The sequence below is a fragment of the Schistocerca nitens genome, chromosome 5, assembly GCF_023898315.1.
Source record: "Schistocerca nitens isolate TAMUIC-IGC-003100 chromosome 5, iqSchNite1.1, whole genome shotgun sequence".
In the NCBI taxonomy this organism is placed as follows: Eukaryota; Metazoa; Arthropoda; class Insecta; order Orthoptera; family Acrididae; genus Schistocerca; species Schistocerca nitens.
The window spans coordinates 822,515,240-822,526,720 of NC_064618.1; the positions used below are offsets into that span (position 1 = coordinate 822,515,240).

The following is an 11,481-nucleotide window of genomic DNA, read 5'->3' on the forward strand; positions in this document are numbered from 1 at the left end:
CAATGACAGTACAGAAACACCTGTGGATGTGAGGGGGTAAGAAACCTGCCTTTATGAAAAGCTGCATTTGGGAGGAGGGGGGGGGGGGCGATGTACTCTCAGTGCAGTAAGAAAGTGCCAATTAGGTGGTTTTGATTCACTGTATGTTTTGAAATTGTAGCAATATACACTGCCCATAACAAGAGTAAATGCAATGCTGTTACTGGGGCATTTAAGTAGTGTTCTTTCACTACAGACACCAATGCTTACAGGTGTGAAACTATTATCAAAGAATACTGATTCAACTTGTTGAATTTTCCAAAATGGATGATTAAGTAATTAACGAACGAAAGAAGTAAAATTAAATATGACAAAGAGCAAGAGCAGATTATGGCAGTTATAACTTGACTTAATGCCTGAAGTCTTATTACACAGAAATAAGATTACACAAAACACAGAAACTCTCATGAAATAAATAGAAATTTACGCCCAAAAATGTGATAAAACTATGAAAATATTGTTACATGGAATAACTCCACTGTAATCCGCACGTTATTGGTTATAGACAAAAACACAACTGAAATTAGAGGCCTAATTAAAACATTCATACTTTCTGGCATTGTACGTAGAATAAGTATGCTGATTTCACGTAGACTACCTTTTGTAAGTGAGGTGGAAAGGCAGGAAAAATTGATGGTACAGCATTTTCCCTGATCCGAACACTCGAAACTGAAGTTCAGTCAATATCTTCTTCTCGAAAATGCTGGGAACATATTTTGCTCCATTTGTTAGGTATCCAGTCTTTCCTTCTTACCATATGAACCCACAGAGCTCTACGAGCTTCATTGATCGTAAATCTGAAATAAAATAAGAAGAAAACAGTTTCACGAAACGTAAACAAGGCCGCACGTCTCACGAATATAAACGACAAATATTTTACGAACGGGGCCACTTACGCATGGAACGTGATTCCTTTTAACTTGGTAGCACTATTCCAACGGTTAGTACACCCGGAAACAACGCAAACCGGCATTATAAAATGAAAAAAACTTCCGCAGCTCTACACAGTAGCACAATCGGAAACAAGTCTTTTGACCAAACTGCAATGGCGGAGCTCGGTTTCTGTCGGCTTCAAGTTTGTGACGTCATGACATCTCCCCTCCTTATACCTTCATGCTTCCAGCGTTGGCTTCCCAATGCATCTCTGGCAGCACGTAGTCTTTGCGCATGCGCAATAGCATCACTGAATTTCGTGTGGGGCAGTTTCAAAATCGCTATGTTATGACAGTCTTGCACAGTATTCACTTTCACATAGTGTTCATTACAAGTTGTTATTCCAGTATAAATGGCGTGTTAAGTCCGGTGACACCATAAGATTGAGCGTGTACGTGATCTGAAGTAATGTCCATGTCTTCTGTTACGACACAACACTCCAGGTCCTTGTGTGTTTTCATGACTATTGTTCCCGGGGCATATATGGTCGATGTAGTTTTTAGGCTCTACATCGCCTACGACAGGTGCTGAGTTTAATGTCTCCAAAGCATCTGAAGGCCGGCCAGGAACAACGGTGTCGATGTTCGCAAAGGTAGGTGTTTCATCACGTTGTTTACACTTGCCAACAAACGTTCATTTGCAGTGTGAAAATCCTCATTATCGTCGAAGTAAATTGCAGTTTATATCGGTTTACAAACAGTTATTTGGCTTATGCACCATAAGTTTCACAAATTTCATCGTTTATAACGTACACAGTTTAAGGGGCTCCGGAACGCCCTATACTTGCAATGTTAAAATAACGCTTATAAATTACATCTTTCCTCACAAAGTATTTGAGGTAGGAAGTTGAACTTTTTACAGATTATTTATTGGAATATGGGCTACAACTTAACACAGGGATTTTACAAAATTTTAGTTCAGTTATTAAAGATGATTTTTTTTCAATTGTAATGAAAATCACAACATTTTTTTGCAAATTTTTTATTTATATATTCAAAAATATACAGTTTTTTGGAAAAAAGGCTGTGTTAAATTATGCAGAAGGTACTGTGTAACATTTACTGAAAGTTTGAAACAAATATGTTAGGAAGATCCTTAGAAAACATGTAATTAGTATGAGAAAATAAAAGTTTTGGGAATCGAGCGACAAAGATTGGATTAACTTTTTAGTGCATTCCAGGTCCATAGGATGGATTATCTTCATCCTCTGCAAACTCCTCCTCCAGCTTCCTCTTGTTCCTCCTCCTGTTTACTCTTGCTTGTATTTCTAGACTCTTTACAGCCCTGTCTGCAGCCCGAAGGCGTTCCTTGTCTAAAGGAAGCATCGCTCGTACCATGTTAGAACCTATCTTCATTCCCATATTTCTAAATACCTTGCACCTTTGGCTTTCCAACATTTCTCCTTTTCTTAAAAGCCTTCAGAGGATTTCTAATAACTTTACTTTTACTCATTATTAAACTTCAACAAAACAGAGACTCAAGGAACAGAATTAATTACGAATATTTTCGAGATAATGACAGAGTAAATAAACATGAAACAATCGACAATCACACGAGCGATATATATATTGAACCATCACAGGTTAGCCACAACACATACTTTATCTCACATCACTAAAATGTACCTGATGAACACGGACGTTAATAATAACACCATTTGACAGCAGTTTAACAGCGCCACAGTGGGTCACGCCCATGTAGAACACATTTCAAAAAAAATTTAAAAATAGTTGTAGTCTTCGGAATTGAATAAATTATATATCTATTAAAAGGTAATAGTCTGCAGATTCAGAAAACGCAAAAAAGTAAAAATTGAACTTTTCATGATTTTGAGCCTTTCCGGAGCCCCTTAACACAGTTTGCACTTTTTTTGCCATATTTACATTTTAATAAAGTTCACTGTGTCCCAAGCATGCTTACATAGTTAATTATGAAAGCTTACATTTCGTGGCCACATTTCAAAATATGTTGACAATATGCAGAGTTTTAACACATATACAAATACATATAAGTTTACAAGAATATGCATGTGAAATATTTACACTAAAAATTACACCAAGTTCCATTGGTTTTCTTTTATTGGGGTTTATGGTCATTTTGATTTTCTTTATTAAGGTTTGGCCGTGCCAAAGGATATCAGACTTTAACATTTTAAGCACGGGCTTTCCTTCATTTATTATTTCTTTCTTTCTTTTGATTCCATATCTTGGCTAGTGGTTGACCAGGCTTGTAATGCCATCAATATTCATATCTTTTTATTCATACCTGAAAGTTTACTGTCACACAATATATTCTTACATTCCATAAACAAACAATACCCAGCTGCAGGAGGTGGTAGGATAATGGAGAAAGAAAAAAAGATAGAATGGAAGAAACTATTCACTACCAATAAACTACCAAATCCTACAGTTACTACATAAAAAGAGTATTATAACATTTGCATCACCTTCAAGGGGTGTGTGAAAGGAGGTGTTTACCATTTACCAAATCATGGGTAAATGTAAGTGTTCTTACGTCAAGTCTGTGTAGTGTAACATCATGACAGATTCTCTGTTTGTGTTCTGACTGTTCATATGACTCCGTGTATTATACATTAACAAATCCTTGCATGAGTAAATCACATAGCTTCTCAGTACTTCCTCGATATCTCCACTTCCTGTGGATACCGTCTATACAAATGGAAAATATATCTCACAGAGATTGTCTCTCTCATAATGTGTATTATATAATGACATATCAAATTTCCTCTCAAGAGTCAACATGAACTTTCTTCTACTTTAATGAAGATTAAACATCATGTATGTTGTGTATATATATCATTTCTTTCTGTAAAATATAAATAAAGAACATAGTATTATAATTGACAGTAAAATGTCCCTGTCCGTTGCTCAACGTCGGCTGCGCGGATGGTCACTGCTCCTTTGCACTTCCCTTGCTTAGCCTGAAAAGTCAAATGTTGTCTTCAAAGTAGATGTAATTTTGTCATCTGTTCGCTTAAGTGGAGGTGTTGTACAAGTCGCAAAAATGGCCTTAATAACTCTCCTATCTTTTGCTTCCTCAGGGTTGTCTGTTGTGTGTAAGTATAATAAAGGCTAACATGGCACTAAATTTCACTTTCGTAAAAAAAATTTTTATACAAATGTATTCACATGAGGGCTGTGTAAAAACTATATTTCAACTTAAGTTCCTTAAAATATCATTCTGCTGTCTGAACACAAACTATAAATGTTTTCTTCCACACAGTGGCTTAACAAAACTTAACGAAAGGTTACCAAGTTACACTTCTGAAATAAATTAAAGCTAATGTGTTTCCAAGTTACATTCTTATAACGCTTCTTTCAACAGCTGTAATCACCATTATGTTCACTCTGCTTTTCTTACTTTCTTTCATTTTCAAGGGCACTGTAAACAGATTCACATTTAACGTCTTGTACTCACGTGTTCTAACTCATCACAAATGTTTTCCTTCAAACTGAAATTCTTATGTAATCTTAAAGATGTAGACTGTTTACTCACTTCTCTATATAGCACAATATTTCCAAAACATTCTCACTCATTGTTTACTCACATATTCATCATAATATATATATATATCCTTATACATTAAACATATTCCTCATCAAACATTAATATATCACATACGTGTGGCCATTTGGCACTTCCATTCTCATAAAACTCCAATAATATTTTCCTCAAATAATCTGTCTCCATCAACTACTTCACAGTAACTTACCTTCTTATATTAACTTAAATATTAACTCATTCATACTGATCATTCATTCTCACATCCTCATTCATTCTGCTACATACCTATGTCATTACTGATCTCAATAGCTGTTATCTCCCGTCATTAGAGTGCCTTGAAATAACTAACTAGTTGTTGCTTCACCTTATAATTTACAATTAACAACAAATGTAACCTGTGTAGCTCTCATTTCTATATGAATATCTTCTCATTCAGTAAGTGTACTTACCTGGGTTTACATTCTCTTCATAATTATGTGTACAAGTGTAACTGCAGTATGTAATTTCCATAAATTAACGTTTGTGTTCTTAGGCTGTAAAACTTAATGTTCGTGTATTCAATACAAATATTTACGATCTCGTTTTCACAGCGACTTGCTCATGTTCAAATTAGTTGTCATTATATTATGTTGTTTTAGTGCACAAAGGGTTTCAAATGTCTGTGGGGATGCAGCCCCCTCGGCTTGTGAGGTTACGGGTATTCTAGGGAGTAACAACCTGGGTGAGGTATGCTAGCTATTCTGAAAGGACCTGAATATAATAGTTGCCAATTTCTGTTCAGTTGTTTTAATTTTGTAGACTTGGGATGTGAACGCAAAAGAACAAGGTCATCAACCCGATAGGTTTGCTTAATTCCTGTTCTGCTGTCGTTTTGTCATCGTACCTGAGGAAACAAACCGTCTCAGCCGTTGCACTCTTACAGCACCTCACGACCGAAGCACGAGCGCTTAGCTCGGTCGTCGACTGTTTTCCATTGTCTGCTGTGTTTGGCCAGGTTCATTGACGAGCTCCACTATGTTTACATTCCGGCCGGTTGGCAGCCACGCGTCAGCTGATGGCGCGCCGCAATTGTTATTGCTACTTCGTGGCGGGGAGTGCATAACTGTACTGGGGAACGGCGGCGGATTCCGTGGAGGGTTATGATTTGTCATGCGTGAATTTTGTGTGTTCCACATATTCTGTCGGTGATTGTTAGGATTGTTATTGTTTTGGTGGTAATTATGTCTGTTATATGCCATGTTCCTGTCAAAGTAGCCCGGATTGTACCGGTTAGATTAGATTAGATTAATACTTGTTCCATAGATCATGAATACGACACTTCGTAATGATGTGGGACGTGTCGGTTAATAAAATATGTCTGTACAAGATATTACATTACACAAAATATTGCATGAAACTAATGTTGAAGTTTTTTTGCCCCCTTAATTTATATCTTAAAAATTCAGCCAATGAGTAGAAGGAGTTGTCATCTAGAAATTCCTTTAACTTATTTTTGAATGTTAGTTGGCTATCTGTCAGGCTTTTGATGCTGTTTGGTAGGTGACCAAAGACTTTTGTGGCAGCATAATTTACCCCTTTCTGTGCCAAAGTCAGATTTAACCCTGCATAGTGAAGATCATCCTTTCTCCTGGTGTTATAGCTATGCACACTGATATTACTTTTGAACTGGGCTGGATTATTAACAACAAATTTCATAAGTGAATATATATACTGTGAGGATCCCTAGATCCTTAAATAGATGTCTGCAGGATGACCATGGGTGGGCTCCAGCAATTATTCTGATTACACGTTTTTGAGCAATGAATACTTTTCTACTCAATGATGAATTTACCCCAGAATATGATGCCATACGAAAGCAGTGAATGAAAGTAGGCATAGTAAGCTAATTTGCAATAACCCTAATAGCATACATAGCTGAACTCAGACATTTCAGCAGACCATCAACGTGTTGCTTCCAGTTTAACCTCTCATCAATGGACACATCTAAAAATTTTGAAAATTCTATCTTAGCTACAGACTTCTGTTCAAAGTCTATATTTATTACTGGAGTTGTGCCATTTACTGTACGGAACTGTATATCCTGTGTTTTATCAAAATTTAAAGAGAGTCCGTTTGCTGAGAACCACTGAATAATAAAATTTGGAATGCTTCACGATTTTGCGTGTCATCCTTGCGCAAGGGCCATGCTAATCTTCTCTGTATCGTTCCAATTTTAGTGTATGTACTGCCGAAGCGAGTTATTCTCACGTCTCCTATTGCTGTTGTTGTACTGTCTGTGATTTTCATTTTGCTTTTAGTTACCATTTTGATATAGGTGATAATTATTGTTGTTGTTATTATTCCACGAATTTCTGCGGTTGTTCCTACCGTCATACACGTTTCCATTTGAATATGTTTCGCGCGCAGGCATCGTATTGTGTCGCAGCGCGGACGGATGGTTCCAACCAACCACCGTCACTACGGTTCCTTTGGGGTGGGTGCTGATTTTGGTTACTAATATGAGTAAAATTTGAATGGCGTGAATCGCCTCGGTAAACTAAGTCCATTTGATCTAAGAAGTTTAAGAAAGTCTTAATGTCATTCTCCGGTACTCCTATTAATCTGTCTCGGTATGGAAATGGTAAGTGGCTCTTTAAAGTGTCAATTATCGCTAGCAAGTCGGCTGGTTTGGACCAGTACAGTGTCTTGTCTAGGTACCTCTCAAAGTATTGTCTTAATGTCTCTTTTTTAGGGTCATAGGTCTCGGGGTTGCACACTTCTCTCCTTAGACTCTGTTGCTCATTCTCGGACCAGAATTCGTCCATGAAGGCTCGTTCAAACTGTTCAAACGTAAGGCACCGCCGTTTCATAGCGGCACCCCACTTAGCTGCTCGTCCTCTCATGAGATTGGTGACGTATCTGATTTTATCGACTTATGACCAACTAAGTGGAAAAACACCGTGAAATGATCTAATAAACACAATAGGGTGGACTTTGTCCTCACTGGAAAATGTCTGGAAATACCCATGCCTTTTAAACATGTCATCGGTCATGCCGGTTGGCATAACTGTATTGACGTAGTTTGTGTCACTTGCTACTCTAGGTGTTGTACTGTAATATTGCTCGTTTGGTGGAAAAGAACGCAGCACATTGTAATTTTGATTGGAAATAGGTGATTCCACAATAGGTGTTCTGTATGTGTCATTAGCCATGGTTTTAGCTGTTCTGTCGTTCCCTAACGATGCGTTTGCACCAACCGCCAAACACGGCACAACATTGTCTCGTAATTTTGTCACTTCGTGTTCTATGTGTTTTGTATCGTCTTTAACATGTGTCTTTGTTTTTGAAAGTATGCCCTGTGTAATTGTTTCAAGTTTTTTGTCCAGATAGTCGTCACACAATTTACATTAATGTACAATTCTTTCGGTCATGTTGGTGTCGTTGTTTAGTGACGCGAGGTCCGCTCGATCTTCTAATTTTTCTATCTTTTCTTTGAGGTGGATTTGTTCAAGAACTACCTTTGTGAGCTGTTGGGTAATATTTCCCACTTCTTCAGTCAGCTTTTCTTGGGTGGAGGTAGCTGAAGTGTGGGCCTGAGCTAACTCTTCCACACGGGTGTTCACTTCATACTGCACGTGAACTATTCGAGATAATTGATTCTCACATCAGGTGATATTGTTTTTTGTTTCATGTGTGAATGTAACCAAAGTTTCTTCCTGTTTAGTGACTCGGTCGCACAATGTCTCAAATCGCTGGCTGAGCTGTTGAGTGATGTTATTTAATTCTGTCATCTGTTTTGTCGTTCGTCAAAATTTTCGGTCATAGTACGGTTTAATACGTCAAATTTTTGGTCGCTTTTATCTAGCCTTTGTTTAAAGTCCTGACCAAGTGCATCCAGTTTTGCGTCAATTTTCTGACTAACATCTCATTTCATGTCTGCAAATAACTCTAATAGTCGGTCCAGTTTGTCTGTTTCCTGTGTTCGATATGTGTCACATTGCTGAATTTGTCTCATATTCGGTTCTGACATTGATGTTAACAATGGCGCTGATGGTCTAGTCTCGCGTCCATTCCACATTTCGTCATTTAAAGTCGCCATCTGTGTATTATCACAAATGTTGCGAGTCCATGGAGGGAAACGCGGACTTTCTTGTTGGTTGCACGATGAATCTAGTTCACTTAACTCATCTGCCGAAACTATCTCTACCTTACCACGTTCCATTGTAATAGGATGTATAATCGTAAGTCAAAAAGGGAATAATATAAGTCTGATTAATAAAGATTTGACTCAAATTTAGGTTGGAATATTTTCTCGTCAATGTAAATGATTGCTCTATTGCAAACATTGGTTGGGAAAGATGCAGCAGGGCGGCCAAAATTTTTCGTAACAAATGACTGTTTGGCGGTCAAATTCACGATCTTCACATGCTACAATACTATAATTACCACAAACTACAATAGAGATAGATAATTTTGGAAAAATCTAGAAGAAAACTACAGGATGTGTGGAAAGGGAAAAATGGATTCTGCAGTTGGCTATTGAATGTTTGAATGAAACATAATTGTGTGACTCACCATTAAATTTTCTGTCCTGCAGCGGCTGATCAATCCCTTCTGCGTAAATCGTATTCGTTAAAATATGGATTTTCTTAATACATCTCCATTGGATTATCACCAAAAGGTCTCAAAATAAGTTTTGCATCAATATATGCCATGAAAAGAAAAACAGATTGAATTAGTTACAAAAATTCTTTAGAATATTGTTGTATAATCATTTGCTTAGGTACAATAAAGTTGGTCTTTTAGTTACCCTTTAAATTTCAGGATTTTTGGTTATTCTTTGTTGGGAAAAAATACAAATTAAAGTTCCAAATTTGCTCAAAAACGACACATCCGAAAATTGCGTCCTGTCGCGGGAGCCAGTTGTAGTGGTTAATAAAAAAGAAAAAGAGAAGAAAAGAAAAGGTTGGGAGAAATGGTGAATAAAAAGGGGTTTTAAAATCGTAAATGACCGTGAAAAAGGGAAAGAATGAAAAGCAGATCGGACTTCGTATTACAGAAAAGCTATCGGACTTCGTGATTTGGAAAAGCTATTGTTGGAGTGGTCCTTGTGGCGTTTCTGAGCAAAAGTTAAACCAATTCCCACTACAAAAATTATTGAAAAAGAACAGAGAATAACAAAATGTAACTGACAGGGGGAAATGGCGTAGATAAGAGTTCATCGTTTACCAGGTTAACATGTCTTCTTTTGTGCGGCGTCCAGGTCTTCAAAAATCTCCTTCATTTCTGCGTGAAAAGTCTGCTCCAAAATCTTGCAATAAGTTTCATTGTCCAGGAATTTCTAATGTATCCAAACCCGTCTTGATATTAAATGCAATTTATTTTAGTTGCTTCTCTCCATCCTCCGAATTTCATAACAACTTCCACAATGTCTACACATTAATAAGTTTTTTTGTCTTAATCAGATCACATCTGCATAAAGCTTCCGCTCTCTAGAAACAATTGAAAACGGATAGAAAAAAAGAGTTACAATTTTAGAATTTTCTCTGCCATCGAGCGCTCATACCGCTGTGACGGTATAATTTATGTCTGAGGGAACGAGTGTAGTGCGGCGAAATTCAAAGTCCCGCTACACTGTGATGCAATGGGGGTACTGGGAATAGTGGTGATCTTACAGATCATTCCATTCTTAATGGCACACTGCACAAACCTTATTTGCTGATAAGCACTCAAAGACACTGTGTGATGAAGCAAGCTGGGATATTTTTACTTCCGCTCTTGTTTTGCCATCTGACTCTTTAGAAATCATTTTCGAATTAATTGTCATTAACATACATGAATATAATTGCATTTTCATAAAAGAGAAAGGTTGGCCCTCAGTTTTAAAGAATATAACACCAGATCCTTCCCCCATGAACCATGGACCTTGCCGTTGGTGGGGAGGCTTGCGTGCCTCGGCGATACAGATGGCCGTACCGTAGGTGCAACCACAACGGAGGGGTATCTGTTGAGAGGCCAGACAAACATGTGGTTCCTGAAGAGGGGCAGCAGCCTTTTCAGTAGTTGCAGGGGCAACAGTCTGGATGATTGACTGATCTGGCCTTGTAACATTAACCAAAACGGCCTTGCTGTGCTGGTACTGCGAATGGCTGAAAGCAAGGGGAAACTACAGCCGTAATTTTTCCCGAAGACATGCAGCTTTACTGTATGATTAAATGATGATGGCGTCCTCTTGGGTAAAATATTCCGGAGGTAAAATAGTCCCCCATTCGGATCTCCGGGCGGGGACTACTCAAGAGGACGTCGTTATCAGGAGAAAGAAAACTGACATTCTACGGATCGGAGCGTGGAATGTCAAGATCCCTTAATCGGGCAGGTAGGTTAGAAAATTTAAAAAGGGAAATGGATAGGTTAAAGTTAGATATAGTGGGAATTAGTGAAGTTTGGTGGCAGGAGGAACAAGACTTTTGGTCAGGTGATTACAGGGTTATAAATACAAAATCAAATAGGGGTAATGCAGGAGTAGGTTTAATAATGAATAAAAAAATAGGAGTGCAGGTTAGCTACTACAAACAGCATAGTGAACGCATTATTGTGGCCAAGATAGACACAAAGCCCATGCCTACTACAGTAGTAAAAGTTTATATGCCAACTAGCTCTGCAGATGATGAAGAAATTGATGAAATGTATGACGAGATAAAAGAAATTATTCAGGTAGTGAAGGGAGACGAAAATTTAATACTCATGGGTGACTGGAATTCGTCAGTAGGAAAAGGGAGAGAAGGAAACATAGTAGGTAAATATGGATTGGGGGGAAGAAATGAAAGAGCAAGCCACCTTGTAGAATTTTGCACAGAGCATAACTTAATCATAGCTAACACTTGGTTCAATAATCATAAAAGAAGGTTGTATACCTGGAAGAATCCTGGAGATACTAAAAGGTATCAGATAGATTATATAATGGTACGACAGAGATTTAGGAACCAGGTTTTAAATTGTAAGACA

At 37.7% G+C, this 11,481-nt stretch overlaps 1 non-coding gene across 1 annotated transcript; it reads right to left on the reverse strand.

Moving 5' to 3' along the window:
• Positions 1-6,630: 6,630 nt before the first annotated feature.
• On the reverse strand, positions 6,631-6,737 carry LOC126261378 (U6 spliceosomal RNA). The gene has a single exon (XR_007546690.1). It is a non-coding gene; the product is annotated as a U6 spliceosomal RNA (small nuclear RNA).
• Between the last annotated feature and the right edge of the window lie 4,744 nt (positions 6,738-11,481).